This window comes from Myotis daubentonii, chromosome 3 (assembly GCF_963259705.1).
Source record: "Myotis daubentonii chromosome 3, mMyoDau2.1, whole genome shotgun sequence".
In the NCBI taxonomy this organism is placed as follows: domain Eukaryota; kingdom Metazoa; phylum Chordata; class Mammalia; order Chiroptera; family Vespertilionidae; genus Myotis; species Myotis daubentonii.
In genome coordinates, this window is record NC_081842.1 from 179,756,467 (window position 1) to 179,777,006 (window position 20,540).

At 45.5% G+C, this 20,540-nt stretch overlaps 1 protein-coding gene and 1 pseudogene across 8 annotated transcripts in view; both read left to right on the forward strand.

Annotated features, from left to right (window-relative positions):
• The first annotated feature begins 564 nt into the window (after window positions 1-564).
• DAB1 (DAB adaptor protein 1) overlaps window positions 565-20,540 on the forward strand; it is a 397,889-nt gene continuing 377,913 nt past the window's right edge. For all 8 annotated transcript variants that reach the window (XM_059689405.1, XM_059689406.1, XM_059689407.1 and 5 more), the window contains exon 1: window positions 565-706. The gene's annotated coding sequence lies outside the window, so the exon portion shown is untranslated. The remainder of the gene's footprint in view (window positions 707-20,540) is intronic.
• On the forward strand, window positions 15,636-15,780 carry LOC132232233 (small nucleolar RNA SNORA48; annotated as a pseudogene).

Here is a 20,540-nt window from a genome sequence, read left to right on the forward strand (position 1 = left end):
ATTTGGGTGTGCGTGTGTCGGGAGGCTTGGATAAAAGAGTAGGCCCTAGGGAAAAATGAGGGAGGCCAGGCAGGGGCTGCTGGTGGTGATGGTGATGAAAACACTGGCCACTTGGTAAAACCAAAGTCGACTAGCTTTTCCCCCTTCTCGCCCTCACCCCTCCACCCGCCCGCACAGCGGGGGCGGGGACCGGCACTCAGGGCCAGGCTCCCTCTCTCCGCGCCAGGATGCGGAGTGAGCGCAAAGGGTCCACAAGCGCGCCTGTAAACCGCGGCGCCCCCGCCCGCTCGCTGGCTCGCTCTTCCTCCTCCTCTTCCTCCTCGTCGCCACCGCGACTCAGCTAAGCTCGGGTGGCGCGGAAGGCGCCCGGGCGGGGGCGGGAGCCGCGAGGTGCGGGACAGGGGCGCGCGGCGGGCGGACCTGAGGCTGCAGCCACGAGCCAGCAGGTGAGCGGTGCCACAGGGCGCCCCGTGGATGTGCGGTGGGTGGGGCGGGGGCTGCGGGAGGAGGCGGGGCTGCACGCGGGGAGGTCTCCTCCCCCTGCTCTGACGCGAGGCCCGTGGCTCTCGGGGAGGATGGACTCCGATCCACGCTCGCCCGGGCTTCCCCGGGCTGGAGAGCGCGCCTGAGTGCGGCCGCCCGCCGGGCGTGGGAGCCGCTTCCCGGGCGGCTGCGGCAGCGGAGGAGGATGCTCGCGGCAACCCAGGTGAGGCGCGGGCGGGAACGCGGCGCCGGGACACCCTGGGCCCCCAGGGGCGGAGGAAGGCTCCTGGGGCTCCCCTCTCAGGAGTTTGGCGAGGGGTGCCGCGAGGAAGGCTGCTGCAGTTTCCTCCGCTTGCTGGGGGGAAGAGGCGACCTCTGCGCCTTCATTGGGGGTCCTCCCATAACCTCTTTTCTCCCTACTTCCCACCAGGCGCGATCCCCTTTCCACCCCTGCTCCCCCGAAACACTCCTCCCTCTCCGGGACTCCCTGCACGCTTCTTCCTCCTGCGCTTTCGGCTCTACTCCTTTCTCCCACTCCCGAAGCTCCCCATGCTCCCGAACCCTCCTCCCCGCCTCTTTCTTACTCGCCGCTTTTCACTTCCCTACACCTGGATAGCGCTCGGTCTGCCCCGACCTGTGGAAGAACGGACCCATCTCAGTGACGCCTATCCCTTCCCAGGCACAGAGCTACACTCCGCGTCTCCTTGGACCCCAACTCTTCCCCGAGTCCTCCATGGGCTCAGTTCTCGGTCGCGCCCCCACCTCCATTCCACTCCGCAGTCCCACGCCGCCCTGACAGACTCCGCCGCGCTCTGCTGCTTATGCAGACCTCGGGGTCTTGTGGGGTGGGGGGGTGTTTTTGTTTTGTTTTTTCTTCTCCTACAGGGGAAACTTTAAAATTCCGGCCGTTTGGGTCCTAAAAAAGCCCTGAGAAGAGGGCTGAGGCGTGGGGAAAACCTGGAGGCAGGGAGTCCGCGATGGGGGGAGGTTGTGTCGCGGCGTCGTAAAGGGCCATTGGATGTACATTTTGAAACATACAAAGTACGTTTCAAAACGGCGCCGGTTGCTGCAGCCCAGACTCTTCCTCCCCCCCCCCCCCCCCACGCTGTCTCCGTCCCGGGAAGTCTTATTGTGACCCCTGGTGGGAAGGCGCATCTTTTCTGTGCACTTTTTAAAGCTCCCGCCCCCCCCCTTTTTTTGGGGGGGGGGCGTTGCTTGTGGACCGGGCCGGGGAATTGGGGGAAGTGTGTGTGTGTGTGGGGGGGGGGGGGTTGCACCAGGGGAGGCTGACTCTCGCGCCACTTAGCTTCTGTGTCGCTCCCTCCCGGACCCGCCAGACTGTGTACGTCTCACTCCCTGTGAACTCGCCTCCACCCCCAACTGCCTCACACAAGTCTTCATTGTTGGGGGTCTGCCTGGGCACTTCCGCCTGGGCTGCGAGAGTCTGAAGGAATGGGGACGGGGTGGGAAGGCCGAGGCGCTGGGCAGCCGCGGTGGGGTCTGGCTGGGTGCTCGCTGCGGCGGGCGAGGCGGAGAGCGCCCCGGCGCGGGCATCCGTGCGCTGCCGCCAGTGCGGGCGCGGGCGTCCAGGGCGGGGTGAGTGCCCGTGTGGGTGCGCGCCTGCGGGTGTGTGGATGCCGCTGCACTCCGGGGCTTAGCTCCTTTAGAAAGAGAGACGAGAGGAAAGCTGGCAGAAAGCGCACTTCTTGCTGCTCCCGAGGCGGGTGGACGGGCGGGTCCGCTGACAAGGAAGCTACAATGCAGTTCTGGGCGAGTGGCTGGGACGCCAGAGCCAGGATCCGCTGACCCTTGCCGCTCCCTCCTCTCCTCCCCTCCTGGCCCCTTCGATACACTTTCACAATGTTTATGGTTTTGAATAACGGCCTTGTGGGGGTTCGGCTGACACTTTATAACGGTTAACATATTTTTAAGTAATTATACAAATTAAAGGTAGCTTACGTCCACAACCCCCTAATTATCTTGTTCACGTCTGTACATTTATGCACCAATTATAGGTCTTTGGTAAATCCATAACATTACAAACCATCCCTACCCCCTGAATTAGCACCCATTGTTTTTGTTATCTCAATGATGAGTGATACTAAATGGAACCCTGTATCACACTGGCTTGGAGAGAGATATGGGGGACTTGGGGGAGGGAGAGGTTGGCTGGAGTAGGAACACTCCACCCACCCCCTCCACCCCATCTCTCTCACTTCCTATCCTGACAAGGCTTGGTGACAATTCGGGAATCTAAAAGGGATCAAGGATTTTCTTGATTTCCTATTGAGCAGGGCGACCTAATCAAAAGCTGTATAAAAGTCAACTTCTAAGCAATCAGGAATCATCCGCTGACTTCTTTGATTGAAACCCCGGCATTCAAATGGAGTATCTGAGAACTCGCAGACATGGCTTTTGAAGCACTATTGTTCTTTTCCATACATAGAGGCTCTCTTAAAGGTTTAGGAAGTTCAAAATGCGGTGATTTGAAAGAGCGACACTGGAACTATTTGGCCAGGCTGAGAGGATCCAAGGGGATGAGAGAAGAGGCCGAGGTGGGAAGTGCAGTCCTGTTGTTACTACCTTCTTGGGAATTGTGCCCCTCTCCAGTGGGAATTCAGTTCTACACATCAAGTTGGCAATTAGAGCTCTTCCTACAGCAGATTTAGAAAATGGTTTTTAGTAAGTTTTTTTTGTGGGTTTTTTTGGTGGTTTGCTTAGGGTTTGAATAGGCATATCTGAAACATTTAATCATGTGCATTGTATTCAACAATAAAATCTGAATAAAAATTACTTATTGTTGGTGAAGCTCATCTCTCAAGCTGTTTCACAGTATGTTTCCTTTGCAAGCCATACCATTGTGTGATGCTGCCAGGAAGAGATGGTATCACTCATTGTTCATTTTCTCCTCCCAAAGCCAGACAGGAATCTGCTGCTTCACTCCCCCTTTGCCCTCCAGAGTAATTTTTCTGAAATGGGTGGGCGTTTGGCATGGTACCCGATAGTACCCATCTTACAAATTGCAATTGGTGGATTTCGGATGCCTAGAGCTATCCTGCAGGCAAATGAAGAATCTAATTTAGGCAGCATTTCATTTTGATAATTCAATCAAGTCAAACATTTTGTTTTTGCTGAAATTTAATCCTTCTCTGAAACCAATAAAGCTAACAAAGCAAGAAAATCACAACTTCTGTCTTTCAGAGGGCACTTTTAAAAAATTGAAGGCTGCTGTCAGGAACTTTCAGTGCTACTGATGGCTTACTGTGACAATGGCCACTGGGGATGGAGGATAAGTCACTCTCAAAGCCTCAGTTTCATCATTTGCAAAACAGGGCAATATTATCTACTTTGTGGATCTTTGAGCAATTTTATGGGGAGGCGGGGAGTCTCTTTGGGTGCTTTGGCAGGATTTCAGGAGAAGGGTAACTATTAGCAATAGAGACATGCGTTTCTACTATGGAGAGAGGATAGCATTTGGGATTGGAAGGCCAGGATTGAATTCAGGTACTGTCTGACTTTGTCATATTTGCAAATCAATTATCTTATTAATAAAAACAAGAATATTTCACCTTTATGGAGTACTTACCACGAATCAGGTATCCTTTTAAGCACTTTGAATTATTAATTTATTCTTTTAAGTTTTTATTATTTTTTTAAAAATAGTTTTTTTCTTGATTTCAGAGAGAAAGGGAGAGGGAGAGAGAGGTAGAAACATCAATGATGAGAGAAAATCATTGATTGGCTGCCTCCTGCATGCCTCACACTGGGGATCGAGCCCACAACCCGGGCATGTGTCCTGACTGACCAGGAATCAAACTGTGACCTCCTGGTTCATAGGTTGATGCTCAACCACTGAGCCATGTCGGATGGAAAATTCTTTTATAAAAAAAAATATTTATTGTTGAAGTATTACATATGACATATGTCCCCTTTCTCCCACTGACCTCTTATAGCCCCACCTCTAGTAATTTATTCTTTAAATAACCCCAGGAAGTAAGTACTTGTATTCTCATTTCCATTTGATTGATAAGGAAACAGAGAGTTGGTAACTGGCCCAAGGTTACCAACACAGCTGTGAAGGTATAGAACTAGGATTTGAATCCAAGCATTCTGGTTTAAAGCTCCCCTAATCACTGTATTATGCTGCCTCTGAGTGGGGAGGTGACCTCAGCCATCTCCCAGGGAAGTTGTAAAATTTAATTGGAAGTAGTGGTGTGACAGGTGTTTAGATGTCTGGACATGGGTGCTCAACTGCTGGGTTCAGACCTCAGCTCCCCAACCCTGCCAGCTGTGTGGTCCTGAGGGAGCAGGGCAGTGGCGCCACCCTCCCCCCCCCCACCAGTTGCAGTTGCCCTGAGATCAGATAGGCGTGGCATTGGGTCCCCCGCCCCCTGACCAGTGGTTTGCACCTGCCTTGGCCTGGCATTGCCCACTTACCTGCTCCACCATCCCACCCCAGTCCCACTGTCATTGGGGCCAGCGCCACATCACCAACACCCGCTATGTTTTGCATCGCCCCTGGTGGTCAGCACACGTCATAGCAAGCGGTCACACTCCCAGCAGAACTCCCAGTTGGAGGGGACGATTTGCATATTAGGCTTTTATTATATAGGATAACAGCACCTTCCATATAAGATTGTTGTATGGATTATAGGACTTAACACAAAGTGCTTGGAATAGTACCTAGCATGTAATTTTATTTAGCTATTAATATTATCCTTCAAATGAGATAAATCCTTCTCGGATAAAATGTTTTCTATTTGTAATTGATATCCTGGGCCTTAAGTATTCCAATAGTATCTTTTTTCTTTTTCTTCTTCTTCTTCTTTTTTTTTTTTTGCTACCCACTGGGTGCAGTGTAAGAGATATATTTCAGCATTTCAGGCAGAAGTTTTGTTTAGCATGCTGGAAATATTTCCTGAACATCTTCCCTCTTAGTGAAGAGAATTTTGATGTACACATAATGCTAAAATCTCCATACCATTGCACTTTTCAGCAATTACATTCAGGGAAATAAAATGACTATTTGGTTGAATTTTAGAAGCAGAATAGTCATCTCTCCCAGTTTACGGATTGGAAAACAAGCCAGGCTTGGGGAGATACATAACTTCACACCTGAGAGGCACTATCAGAACCCAGAATTATTGGACTCTTTGTCCAGTGCTCCTTCCTCAGGACCGGATTGCCTCTTATACCAGGACAGAGAACTGGCTTGAAAATATAAGTAGAACGTGGAAGTGTGGAGGTAGTGCCAGGCTAAGAGCAGGAGCCAGCCGGATGTTCTGTTCTGAAAAATAAATAAATAAATAAATAAATAAATAGAAAGAGTATCCAGTAGTAAAAGGAAACCGCTCCTCTGGCAATACATTTATATACAGTCTATGCAAGATAGGAACCTGTGTTAAAAAAATAAACATTAAGTCAATGAATCACTTGAACACTTCCCTTAGGTTGGAGCACCAATTATCAGGTTTCCTTTCCTGTGAGATGCTCTTTGTATATTCCATTTAGTCCCCAGATGTGGAAAGGTTTTGGTTCAGGAATCACAAAACTCCTCAGGCTTCTAGTTCATGAAATATGCAGCATATTCTTTTGGAAAGAAATTGCCAGCTTGCTTTTATTATCATTATTATTATTATTATTTTATTTTATTTGAACCTGACACACAACCAATCTACAGTGCCAGTGGGGGATTCTCATAAAGAAAAAGGAAAACAAATAAAATTCTGCTGAACAGAAAAACTCAGAGTTAACATGATAAAAGTTCTGTGGTGGCGAAGATGTTTGTAAGCGATAAAAATGAGAGGGCCCTCTCAGATGGAGGTGACACATTCAGAGTGAACCCAAGTCAGCTGTGTAGCCTGCTTGCCATTAGTCTTGTAAAGTTACCAACCCTATGTATTGGTTGCAAGCTTCATGCCAATTTCTGACTCTCTCTGTTGGTCATCCTCTCTGTTTCTTGCTGGACGCATGATTTATCAGTTCACTAACTATCAGTTAGGCCAGTCCTTTCTCTTCCTTGGCTCTCCTGTTTCTGCCTCACAGATTGTTTCTCTTTTAGTTTTTGTGTGTGTTTGTTTCTTCTTAGTGCCACAATTAACAGTAAAGACTAAAAAGTTATGAATATGTATTGAGAGGACCTGGGAATTTGAGGAAGCCAGTCATCCTCACAGACATCACTTCTATGTCCATTCGACACATATTTACTGTGCACCTACTGTGTGCCTGCTGTGACTCTGTGCTAGGCATTGTGAGTAGTGCCAAAATGCAAAGGTGCAGTCTCTGCCATCCAGGCACCCAGCTTCCGGCATAAATAACTGATCCAGTGTGAGATGTGGTACAGAAAAATATCTGTTCAGCACTGGAAGCTTCCAGAGGAGTAATTTGTTCCACCTGGAGAAAGGAAAGGGTGGGGAAGTTATCACTGAAGAGATTGCATTTCAGCTGGAAGCTAAAGGGGAACCAGAAGTTTCTCAGGGATCAAAGGCATTCCAGACTGAAAGAATTACATGGGTAAAGACAGGTGGGCATGAAAGTTCATTGTTTGTTTGGAGGTGGGCATAGCTGTGTGTGGTTGTCATATAGAATATGTGGTTAAAATGGGTGATTTTATAGAGCATTTCCCAAAACTATGTTTCTGGGAGCACATGTGTCTCCCAAGAGACTCGTGTTTAGGGATTGAGCATCAACCCAGGAACCAAGAGATCACTGGTTCCATTCCTGGTCAGGGCACATGCTTGGGTTTTGGGCTCAATCCCCAGTAGGGGGTGTGGAGAAGGCACCGGATGATTCTCATCATTGATGTTTCTATCTCTCTATCCCTGGCCCTTCCTCTCTTTATCTAAAAAAAAAAAATCAATAAAAACATTAAAAAAAGAAGTTTCCAAACTTATTTGCCATAGAGCCTTTGATTTCAAGGAGCCACTTCAGTGTCTTATGAGATAGATTAGAGAAAATGTTTGTAGGTAATCACTTATGTTTCTTAGAAACAGCAATTAATTAATTTTATCATGAAAGTAATGTGTGATTTGAAATATCGTATAGTATATTAACACATACAAAGAATATAAACAACAATACTGTAAAAAAACAAACAAAAACAAAAAACAACTCTGTACCTACAACTCAGCTTAAGAAATAAAGCCATACAATTGAAGCCATTTAGTACCCTCTCCCTGATCATATCTTTCCCTCCTGCCAGAGGTAACCCCTATCCTAAATGTGATGTTTGTCATTCCATATACTTCTTTTGAATATGCTTTTCAGAAGGACACACAAAGAATTCCATTGACTTCTCATCCAGTTTAAAGCTCACCACAACAGAGATAATAAGAAACAGTTTTTTATCCAATAAATGTCCAATAAAGGACATTTATAAGTTCTTTAGGGGAAGGAAATGTGGCTTCTCCTTTCAACAACAGTTCCCAAAATGTAGTTGATACTTAACAAGTTTCTGTTGGATTGCAATGAATTAAATGTGTGTAGTCTGATGTGGTTCATTAAGTTCATGTAGATAAAGAGATTGGGGTAAATTGTTTTCCATTGACACTATTGAAATGCGTTGCGATCAACGATCTAGAAAACATATTGTTTTGTTGCAGTTCTTTATTTTGTAATCTGGATTTGGAAATGAATAGTATCAGTCATCTATTGAAAGTTACGGCAGTGTTTTCTTGACATCTTTAGAATCATTGACAATAACTACTTACCCAAATCTGTCCTGTTAAATGGCTGATTCAGTGGAGGTATCTACTTCCATTAGAGAAAAACATGTTAAATATAAATGCTTTCCATCAAAAAGGAAACTTGTAAATTATAATGCTAATTAATTACTCAGCATCTGGACACTAAATACTTTGGAGGTCCTATCCTTAGGGTCCCTGAGAAATAACTTACTATTAGTGACAGAATGTTACAATTAGGTACTCTCATTCCAACACAAGTATTTCTCTTGACATATGTGAGGGACATCCTCTTGAAAAGGGTCACATAATATGAAACAATGTCTTATTTGGTTGACATTTTCCTTTTCTATTTTCTTACCCTATCATATATCACTGTATACATGGCAATATGTAGAATGGACGTTAGAATGTTGCTGAGGGCTGCAGGGTCGAAAGAATGAGAGGGGAAAGAAAGTGGAAGACTTCTAGGCTCACTGGGAGAGGCTTTTTGTACTAAATCATGGTCATTATGGGACAGAGCAAATTAGCTTTTCCCACAGGATTGAAGTTGATCATGGCAGAGAATCTACCCTTAGGGTTTCTGCCTTTGGTTGCACTGGTACCGATTTCTCCTAGTAGTTTTGGAAGGAGTAATGGTAAAATCCAGCAGGTAGCAGAATGAGAGTTAATGTGGGGTGTGAGTGATCATAAAGGATGCAAACACGGCACAGAGGGCAAGGAAGGGAAACCATGCAATGCCGTAACCTTGTGATTGCCCAGTGATGCCCACATACTGACAATGACATGTGCTGGTGCTTGTCTTGAATCGTGGGACCCATTCTGAGCACTGTTGCATGCATGCTCACAGAAGTTCTAAATATAAAACACAGCCGTTCAAATATACTCAAGTGAAACCATAAATGCCAATAACCCAATTGTGGATGAAGTCAGAGATGGGCCAACCATATGCAGAATCGGAGCTATGGCACGTATTGTTAGAACGTAATTCAAATGAATGCAAAAAAGGTTACTGTAATTTATTCCTTTGGGAAGCTGAATAGATTTATAGACACCGTAGAAGTTGGATTCCTGCCAACCTTCTGCTATCTAACTTCCTAATTTTAATGTAGTTGAATTTATCAATCTTTCTTTTATGGTTAGTAATTTTTATGTCTTGTTTAAGAAAGCCTTTTCTTTAACCTCAATGTCATAAAGATATTCTTTTTTATTATCTTCTAAACGCTTTATTGTTTTGCCTTTCACAGTTAGGATCTATAATCCATGTGGAGTGTGTGTGAGAGAGTGTGCTTGTGTGTGAGTGTGCATGAGTGCATTGTGTGTGTGTGGTGTGAGGTAGGAATGTGTTCTAATTTTCTTCCATATGGGAAAAAAATCATCCTGACATTTAGGAAAGTTTCTAGGCATATATTCTGTCCACTCTTTTGCCCAAATCATGCTTCTTTATTATTACAGCTGTATAGTAAACCTTGTATTTGGCAGGACAATCCCCCATAATGCCCATTTGTCTTCCATATACATTTTATAATCATCTTTTAAAATTACACAACAATATTCTTGAGATTTGATTGAAGTTAACATTGATTTTAGGGATTAATTTAGGAAGAATGACATCATTATTATATTGAGTATGCTTACTCATAAATACCTCTATTTATTGAGCTCTTATTTATAACTGTCTTTCAGTACACATTATAGTTTTCTTCATAAAGGTCTGCACTTTTGTTAGCTTTATTTCTAGGTACTTTATATATTTTCAGATGCTATCATACATGCTATCTTTTAAAATTATATTTTCTATTTATCTTATTTTTCTTCACATTCCACCTGCATTTCTTAATCTGGATGGTGGGTGTTAGGGAGGACTGAAACTGGGGCTTGAGTGCTTACTAAGCATGGGTGCCTTACAAGTTCTCATTTGATACCCAGAACAGCCTCAAGGGGAAGGCTGTGGGTAGCTTAGCGCTGCTGATCACTTCCATCCTTTAGAGACTGACAGTGCAGGGGATGATGTCCTTTGTCCCAGTGGCCCGTGGGAGTGTGGAAGTGACAAAGGAGGCTAGCGAGGGGGCGAGCAGCCAGTTACCTTGTTCAATGGGCAGAAGTCTTTGAAAGACATCTCTGATTTTCCCCTGGAGAGCAAGGGGATGTGTGCAGGATGGCACAGGCCTTCCCTGGTTAGATACCTGTCTGGGGTGAGTAACATGAGCTGGGGCCTGGGGGCCAGAGTATGGCTCCCAGACAGGCTGATCTGGCATTGTGGGCAGGCCATAGTCATCTGGCAGCCTGAGAGATGCAATTTGGCTGGTAGCTACAGTCTAATTTGACTTTGCAGGGCTATCTCAGGTCAGTGAACATTATTCCCACTTTCAGATGGGGAGCCACAGATCTGGAGAGATGGAAGATGTGGCCAAGTCATCAGACTGAGCTGGACCAGAGGCCCAGGTCTTTTTGCACCCATATCAATGCTCTTTCCATCCCATGTAGACTTAAAATCCTCAAATATGTTATGATGATATTATACTGAAATACTGGAACCACTTTTCATTGGAGGAAATACCATGATGCATAAACATTATAAAAAGGGATAATGGGAGAGATGTTGGATTATGGCCCATGTGTTGTTGTTGACTATTACTTGCCACTTTGCATCTCTTCTCTTCTTTCCCCTCCCCTTTCCTCCCTTCCTTTCTCTCACATTCCTTATGCCCTTTTTCATAAGCCCACTCCCACTCATTTCTTCTCATTTAAATAATTTTTATATTTTAGGATATCCATTTCTCTACAAAAGTTGTCCCTACAACATGTATATTGATAAAATTTCAAATTATCAAGTGCTGTATCTCTGCCCTCTTCTCTCATATCCCACAATTAGTGCATTTCATTGTCTTTTCTGGAATGAAGCTAACACATACCATACTAGTTTGGGTTGATACAAAAGTGGGTCTCTTATAGAAAGCATGATTAGGGGATAGAACATTGGTTAATTTGATGACACTGTATATTTTTTTCTCTTTGTTGTATATGTGGGTTCATAGCTATGGGGTCAGATACCATTCTGTACACATTTGCTCCAAGTGTAGCGGCGGAGAGCAAAGTCCGGATTCAGTAGCCATAAATCAACAAGGCTGGGAGAAGGGGGTTGAATAATAGACTAACATTGCCCTCTTTAAAAAAAAATAAATGAAGACCGTTCAACATAGGCTCAGTCTAAGTTGGCTTCTTCCCTCTGCCTGCCTCTCCCAGGCATGGGTATCTTTCTCAGGTGTCTTGAGCCCCGTCTCTATTAAAACACTACACTTCATTACACCCTCAATTGTTCTGTTACTGTGGGCTCCTCTACAGATTGCGAGTTCCTCAAGGGTACTGTAGACTTGTCCTTCATGCCCCATATGCTTCCTTTTTGAGGCAGTTCACCTTAAATACTTACCGCCTTTAGTTTTAAAGCCCACCAGAGTTTCTTTGCAGTGGAGGTAAAAGTGTCCTTATAGAGAACTATTTTGAGCCTATGAAAATGAAATAAGTGCTGTCTTTTGTAATTTTAAACATTTCCTTTTGGGACATGTTTTTAGGTCCATTTATTCCAAAATGGTGCCTTTTCTGTCCTGTCTTCCTTCCCTCTCCTCCTTTCCTTTCTTCCTATTTCCCTTCCAGTTTTATCAAAACAAATCAACAACAAAAGGGTTCTCAGCCTCAAGGTTTATGCATGATCTTACAGTCACTAGGATGTGCTGCATCCCCCTCTTTCTCACAGGCACCTTTCAGTGCAGGAGGAAATATGTGGGGAACAGGCAGGAGGTAGACTTTGTAGTTCTTGTCAGATGCCCTACTCACATAAGTATTTTACGTGGGTGATTCTTACTTAGTGGAGTGTCGGCAGCTGATTTAAAAATGACATCCTAAAGAGGAGACTCTGCCAAGCAGCATGTGTCAGGGGTGTTATCCCTTTCTGTATTATCCCTGAACACACCCAAGCCCACATCAGCCCACCATGACTCCCAAGCAGAACTGAATACTTTTGATGATATACACGGCATCAGTGAGAGTCTAGTCAGGAGACACATACCAGGTCGCTCAATGGGAGGAATTTAATGCAGATAACTAGTTATGAGGTGTTGGAAGAGCTGAAAGTACTAGTAAGTGTGACAACAAAACAAAGAACCAAGACTAGCCCACCTGCTCCCAGACCTGCAGGCACTAGGTTGGGGAGCTGGGTGGGGGGAGTAAAAGGGAAGGTGTTAACAGAGCCCAGGAGCTGGGCTGTTGGGAGCTTAGCAGAGGCTGCATGGTAGGAGCAGGTTCACACAGGGGTGGGCTTGCACCTTGGCAGAGACTTGGCCAGTTCTGGGAATGCTGCCTTGAAGCAGAGAGGGAAGGGGGAGAGAGACCTTAGCTTCTCCTTCCCTCTCCTTCGGGTCTCCTGCCAGTCTTTCCCATTCAGTTAATCTAACTGGAAGTCATTGGACAGGGAGCCTGGGAAATGTAGTTGGGATCAGCTTCTTGCTACACTCAACAGAGCAGGAGATGGGATGGGAGGCAAAGAGGCAAAGGACTAGTTCATGTGCCAGAAAAGGAATTGCTGACAGAAGTGGTTAATATTGCAGCGCTAAAGGGAAGCAAGGAGGTGAAACACTTACTCCTCCTCTGCCCTCACCCATCCCATCCCACTCTGCAGAAAGCTGAGAATGTCTCTTCTGGCAGTTGCATCTCTATCACCAGGGTGAGCCATCTCAGTGTTGGGTGCCTGGTGAGTGGTACATTAGGAGGAGGACCATAGAGTCCCTTTTCTGCAATTCCAACATCTAAAAGCCTCTGAAAACTCGGTGTGTGTGTTTGTTGTTGTTTTCTTAAATAACCCATTTAGTGGCCAAACCTGACCTCTCCTGAACTGCCATGAGGCTACTTATAATCTCTACTGATCTCTCTGAGTGTGAATAGTCAGCTGTATAGCTCAGGAAGCATTAATGAATTTGATTGCAGGGTGCCACCCCAAACCCAGGAAGGGATATTATAAAAGGTAAGTGTATGGCATAGGATATGCTGCCTTTCTAAAATGCAAAATAAAATATGTGTTTTTAACACATCTGACCCAGAGGATTTGAATAGGGGATTGTGAACCTGTGTTTTAACCTGACCGAGGGAGAATGAATGGAAACATGGCCCTATAAACATGCAGTTATAAAGCCAGGACCGCAGCTCCTTGGCAAGAAGCTGCCTGTGCATGGGTTTCTGCTCTAAAGGAGATGGTGATGCTGGCAGCAGTGATGATAGTGATGGTGAGGATGATGGTGCCTCTCTGGAATCATGGAGGGCTGAGCCGGGTTGGCCCCTGGAGCCTGGCAGAACAGGACAGCCCACTCATTCTGTGGAAGAGGAGACCTTGCTTAGGTAGGAGGCCTGGCACACATGCCATAGGGACACTAAGGGGTTAATAGTGGAGCTGGAACCACTTATTTCCCATTTGCAGTGAATGATGTTTCTGATTCTTTGGTTACACTCAAACATTTAAATACTTGACATTTAGATGGAATAAAGGAAGCCAGAAGGTGCACACATAGGTGGATCTGCACCCCAGTCATAGATTTCTATAGTATTTTGTGTGTGTGTGTGTGTGTGTGTGTGCACGTGGGTACACACTATTCAGATATTTTCTCCTTTGGTCTTCAGGATAATCCTGTCAAATAGACAGGATGGCCATTATTATCCCCACTTTACAGATAGTCAAACCAAGGTTTAGTTTGGCCAATAAGTAGCTCTGTGGCCATGGGCGAGACCCTTAACTACTCTGAGCCTCAGTTGGAAAAGTGAGTTCTTATAGGGTTGTTTCATAAATCAAAAGAAGTAACACCTGCAACGCTATTAGAACTGTGCCTGGTGCATAGTGACATGGCACAAGTAGCAGTTCTTTCTGCCTCACCCTCCACCTGCAGGCAAGGGAAACAAACTGCAGGAAGTCACACAGCTCCTTCTTCCCTGTGAAAAGGACATGCTTCATAAAATGAAGACAATTCAGACTTGAATGACCTTCACTCTCTGTGTGTTTGTTGTTGTTTTTTTGTGCGTGTGAGTGTGTGTGTGTGTATGTGTGCGTGTGTGTGTGTGTGTTTCAGCTTTAAGAGGAAGATCTTTAACTAACGCCACCTTGTGCTAATTTTCCTTTTCTTCAGAAACTGGGTCATGGTTTTCTGTGACCTTGGTGGCCTCTCTTGTCTTCCCAGGTCAGCATACAGTTTGATATTTTGTTTACTCCACATTTGACGGGAGGGGAAAGAGCCACCAACACCATACACAATTTGCTGCAGAAAGCAAGTTTATTTCTTGTCAGCACACAGGGGACTTGATTGATCATAATTCACTTCAGATGGGCATAATAAAATATTTTCTTTTTCTGAATATTTTGAAAGATTAATAGAGCTGCATTCTTAGGGAAAGTTTATTAATCCATAACTTACAGAAAACTCCAGAGAAAGAAGAGGTGAGATATGTTCTGTAGGTACAGACGTCAGGCACACCATCACTGGAATTGAATTGCGCATACATTACTCAGCTAGCTACCTTCCAGGTGCATTACAGGTTGCTGATGTGATGGGGACTGTGTCTTGGGTATGATTTAAACAAGCTGTTTATTTTATTTTTAAACTAGAGGCCCAGTGCACAAAATTAGTGCACTGGGGGTGCATCCCTCAGCCCCAACTGTGTCCTCTTGCAGTCCGGGACCCCTCAGGAGATGGGATGTCCGCCTGCCAGCTTAGGCCCAGTGGGGAGCAGGCCTAAGCAAGCAGGGGGACATCCCCCTCACAGTCTGGGAGCCCTCACTCCTTACTGTACACCTGCTTCTGCTCCTTACCGCTCGGCTCACTGCTCCTTAGAGCTGCTGGAGGCAGGAGAGGCTCCTGCCACCACCACTGCACTTGCCAGCGTGAGCCCGGCTTCTGGCTGAGCAGTGCTCTCCCTGTAGGAGCACACTGACCACCAAGGGGGCAACTCCTGCATTGAGCATCTGCCCCCTGGTGGTCAGTGCGCATCATAGCTACCAGTCATTCTGGTTGTTCCACCGTAATGTTTACTTAGGCTTTTATTATATAGATTGGGGGTGTGTGAAAGAGTAGGCAGCAGCATGTAGAATAATCACGGTCATCAGAATGCAAATCCTTCCCATCCCCCTGGCTGCACTGCAGCTACGTTAGACACAGAGGCCTGCATGTGGACCTGGCTCCTTGGCGTGAAGCCACCTGCATGCACTGGGTTTCTCCTCTGTCTAATGGAGATGGTGGTGCTGGCAGCAATGATGATTGTGATGCTGAAGATGACGGCAATAAAGAGGATCATGGTGCCTCCCTGTCTGTTACAAGGAGTAAAGATTTATGGGAAAGGACTTTGTGCTCTATCATCTCATCCATTTACTCAGCATGTATTGATACCGGCACAGGGGTGGGCTCCATGGTGATAGCCATTAAGTAGACACAGGCTACCCCCTGGCAGTGGGCATGGAGACACCTGATTGGTGGTGTTGCTCTTATATCAATCAGTGGCAAAGCAGATGTACAGTCCTTAGTTCATCCTAGCTTGATGCCTGTGTCGGTGGCCAGAGCTGTTTCATGCCTGAGGCACATTAAAAAAAAAAAAAAGACACAGGCTCTCACCTTACAACTCAGAATTAGGATGAGAAGCACAAATGAATAGGTAATACGGTGGCTAAGTGTAACCAAAAAAGTATTAGCTGAGATAAAAAAAATAAGACAGATGAATTTTGCCAGGGTAAGGAAGGGTCAGCATCTAAGTTAAATATTTTGAAGAGACTTGAAATTTGCTTGTGAGTCTTTTATGCAATAAATGTGTTCTAAGTACTGTGATGGGCTTACAGGGTGAGGGTGACAGAAACTATAGTTGCTCATCTAGTGTGTACAGCAAGCATGTCAACTCATGGCCTGCGAGCCGCATGCCTCATTTATTTGGCCCGTGTTAGCCTTTGAGTTTGACATGCTTGGTGTACAGTATACTGGGAAAGACACAAAATGGGTGAAGGAGGCATGCTCTAGGTCAGGGGACTACAACAAAGGTGGGCACTTCTATGTAGGGGGAGCCCTAAGTCAGTGATTATGAGTGGATCACAAAGGGGCAGGATGGCAGGAGCCAAGGAAAGTGAGGGTGGAAAGATAAACAGGGCAATTGTTCACCTGAGACTGTGATTGGGTGAAGTAGCCTTTCCCTAGTGTCACCTTCTCTGTACTTCCTTGATTCTTTCCTCCATTGACTTGGGTCAAAAGGCAGTCTAAAGACAACTATGGTTATATTTAATTAGGTGAAGTCAGGATGTGTGTGTATCATGTGAGGTGCAGTAATGGTGCATTCCAGGCATAAGAACTACAAACTCAAGTGCCTACAAGGGCCATGTGTGAGTGGAACAGTCAGGAGGACAATCTGGGGAGCACTGGGTAAGCAGAGAGTTGCAATGAGAGAATGCCGAACCAAAGTAGCCAGTCCTTCAGCCTTTTCAAGAAAAGCTAGACATCTTGTTTTTTAAAGGCGAAATCCCTCTATTTAAAAAGTTAGCACTGATGTAAAATAATATTGAATGTCAGCTGTAATTGAAAAATAAAAAAAAAAGTAAAAATTTGGCACTAAATCATTTAAAACAACAAACAAAATACATTTGTAGACTAAAGATAATTGGACTGTAGGATTTTTTTTAAAGCTCAGGAAACATGCATTGGTGAATTCTGACCTCTTCATAATTAGTACATGATGATTACATAAACTCCCGCAGGTGGAAGTCGAGTCAATATACCAAGCGGTAAATTGGGCCAATTTTGGTAAAGGAAAATTTCCATATGACAGTTAAATAGTGGAAATCGGTCCTCATTTATGTTTGTGTTTCAACAACCATCTTGTTGTTCTTGATCAAATGCTTCCGATACAGGGTAGAACTACAGTAAAATCAGTGTCCATGGCAATTCTGGTGTGTTTTTAGCTGTTTGCTGGACAGCACTGAGGTTTGTTTCTGTCTGAATCTACAGCCGCCTTAATTAAGCTGGTTATGTACGGCTACTGGGGCAGACCCTGCAGTGAGCCAAACGAGTCCTCTCAGGGTCTGTCAGTGACAGGGTTCTGTGCCTTTCTCATTTAGGGTTGAGACTCCCAGCCACTAAAATATGCACATTTCAAATCAGAGTGAGCACATGAGCAACTTAGTAGTTATTGTGGAATTGAGTGGATGTCATAAATATTTATTTATCTTTTTCATAGCTGGCGTAAAAATGTTAGGATATAAAAAAGTTGTTCACTATAAAAACAACAGAAAATTCATTGGCGATACATCTCCAGAGTGCGTGTGTCTCCTTGGGTTTTCATTAGTGTCTAGCAATATACTTTGAGAAATTAGATTTGAACAGAGGCTCCAGCAGAATCTGAAAGCTCCCAGTGTTCATAATTAACCCGTTACCAGCAAGGATCCATTGCCTACTGCAGTCATCTTTTAACCAAACAGTGGTTGTAGTCAAATGCAATGAATTTTTCTTTCAGATTTTTTTTCCTTAAGAAATAATCTTTTGTTTAGTGAATTTGGAAAGTACAAAAAAAGTATAAGAGAGAAAAAGTCACTTCTAATATTTCTACCCAGATGCATCACTGTCAGTGTTTTGCAGAGATAAAGAGGCTAGGATTTGAAGTCAGACCAACATCGGTTTTAGTCCAGGCTCTTCCATTGATTTAATATTGGTAAGTCTTATTTTTCTCATCTGTAAAAGAGAAATAAAAATATTATTTATTGTATTTGATATTTCGATTATTAACCCAGATAATGCATATTAAGCATTGAACACATTCCTTGGCACATAGAACACATTTTAACAATGAGCTATTATAATTACTTTTACTATTTTATATTATGATTAGTGGCCCGAAATGTGTGTAACATTAAAAGGGTATTAATTAGAGGGAATATTTTAATATTGATATTTGCCCTTTCTCTATAATAGAAGTATCAGAAATGAAAGAAACTTAGTAAAATGTATATGAAAATCTTCCTCCTGTCAGTCTGGGGTGCCCCACGGGACGCAGAGTCAAGTCCCCGCTCACTCACATGGGCCTCAAAATCGCACGAGACCCAGACCCGCATTGGGCTAGATCCTGACCCGGCCAGTCCCACCCTTATCAAGTCCCACCAGGTGGGAGGGTGCAGCCTCAGGTCCCCTGGCCTGGTGCTGGGGTGGGGGGCACACCTTGAGGTCCCCCGCCAAGCCCTGCTGAGTGGGGAGCGTGGCCTGAGGTCCCCCTTTAAGCCCTGCTGGGTGGGGGACATGCCTTGAGGTGCCCATTAAGCCTCGCCAGGCAGGGGGCGCAGCCTCAGATCCCCCATCAAGACCCACCAGGAGGGGGTGCAGCCTCAGGTCCCCGGCCCAGGCGATGGGAGCAGCTGAGGTCCCACGGCCCAGCACTGAGGCAGGGGGAACGCATCTTGAGGTCCCCCGTCAAGCCCTGCCAGATGGGGGGGGGCGTGACCTGAGGTCCCCTGGCCTGGCGCCGGGGTGGGGGGAGCAGTTTGAGGTCCCCCAGCCTAGCACCAGGGTGGGGGGCACACCTTGAGGTCCCCCATCAAGCCCCACCGGGTGGGGGCATGACCTCAGGTCCCCCGGCCTGGTGCTGGGGTGGGGGGCATGGTCTGAGGTCCCCCAACCTGGTGCCAGGGTGGGGGGCACGGCCTAAGGTCCCCTGTCAAGCCCCATGGGGGTGGGGGAGGGGTGCAGCCTCAGGTTCCTGCTGATTGCTCATTAAGGCTCGTTATGGGAACTGGCCTCCGCTGTGGGCACAGCCATCTTTGTGATGAAGTGATGGTCAATTTTCATATTCCCTCTTATTATGTAGGATTACATATAAACATCTCTATTGAGTTCATGTAGTCAATATACTATTTCTTTTTTTGTAAAATTAAAACCCAACTCGCATTGTTCTCATAGCTCTTTTAAAACATTCTCTAAATGTTCTTTTTAACAATTATATAGTATTTCATCACATGCCTGTGTCATCATTTAACTCTTTCCCTGTATATTTAAGTTGTTGCTATTTTTTTTTATTATAAATAATTTTTGATGAATATTTCCATTCATCAGTCTTTTGGTGAGGAGAATGACTACATCCCACATCTGGAATGGGAAGAATATTGCAGGCATTTTCCATTGGAACTTTTGGGAATGTTCTATGTCACTATCCAATTAGCCACATATAGCTATTGAGCATTTTAAATGTCGTCCATGTGCTAACAAACTGAATAAAAAAATTTAACACTATTTAATTTTAGTTTAAATAGCCCCATGTAGCTAGTTGCTAACATATTGGACAGCATGGGCTTATAGTGCTCTGGTTTGAAGTGTGGAGCAGATTTAGGCTACAATTTTGTTTTTTATATAGACACTAGTGCCCTGGTGCACGGATTCATGCAAATTGAAAAAAAAAATTAATTAGAAGGTGGCCAGTGGGGCAGGGCGGGACTAGGTGGGACTGGGTGAGATGGGCTGGACATGCCCTGGAGCCAACCTCCCATGGTCCCTCCCCAGCTGGCCTCACCTGGGATGGCGCCCGTGGCTCGATGGACGTCTGTGAAGTGACTGAGGTCCCTCCAGCAGATGGGGTCCCTCGGCTTGGCCTGCAGGGATTGGGCTGAAACTGACTCTCTTACATCCCCCAAGGGGTCCCGGATTCTGAGAGGGTTGTTCCCAGGTGATGCACCCCTGAATTGGGCTTCCTCCTCTCTGGTTCTGGGGTGCGACACCCGAGAGCCACTGCTCAGCAGCTCCTGTGTTGAGTGTCTGCCCCCTGGTGGTCAGTGTGCATCATAGCTACTGGTTGGAGCACCTGTCCCCTGGTGGTTATTGCGTGTCATAGCTACCAGTTGGATGGTCGCTTAGTCTTTTATATATACAGATACCCATAGAACATTTAGCTTTTACTTCAGGCCTTTTAACCTCTGGTGTATAGTCTCAAGATATTGTATTTTCCCTTTCTATATAGACATCCTGTTACTTTTGATGGAGGGTTAATAGAGGGTGTCTCCCATGTCTGCTACCATGTTAAGTTAGAAGTCTGCATTTAAACTGTTGACTCTATGTGGACTTTTCAGGTTGATAGTGACAAGAATCTAGCTCAGTATGACTTTAGTCTAAAAGGGAATTTCTTGGCTCATGTAACCAAGCCTAGGTGTGGTCTGGTTAGAGTGGAGGGCTCAGCCAGCTCTACTTTCTCTATGTTGGCTTTGTTAGAAAGCTCTCCCAAAGCAGAGACAAACCTGGCCACCAACAGTACAGGAGTACATCCTGCTAGCTTAGCAACCCTGGCAGGAGGAGAGAGCTTTCAGACCAGTAGATTCACAGGATGGTGTAG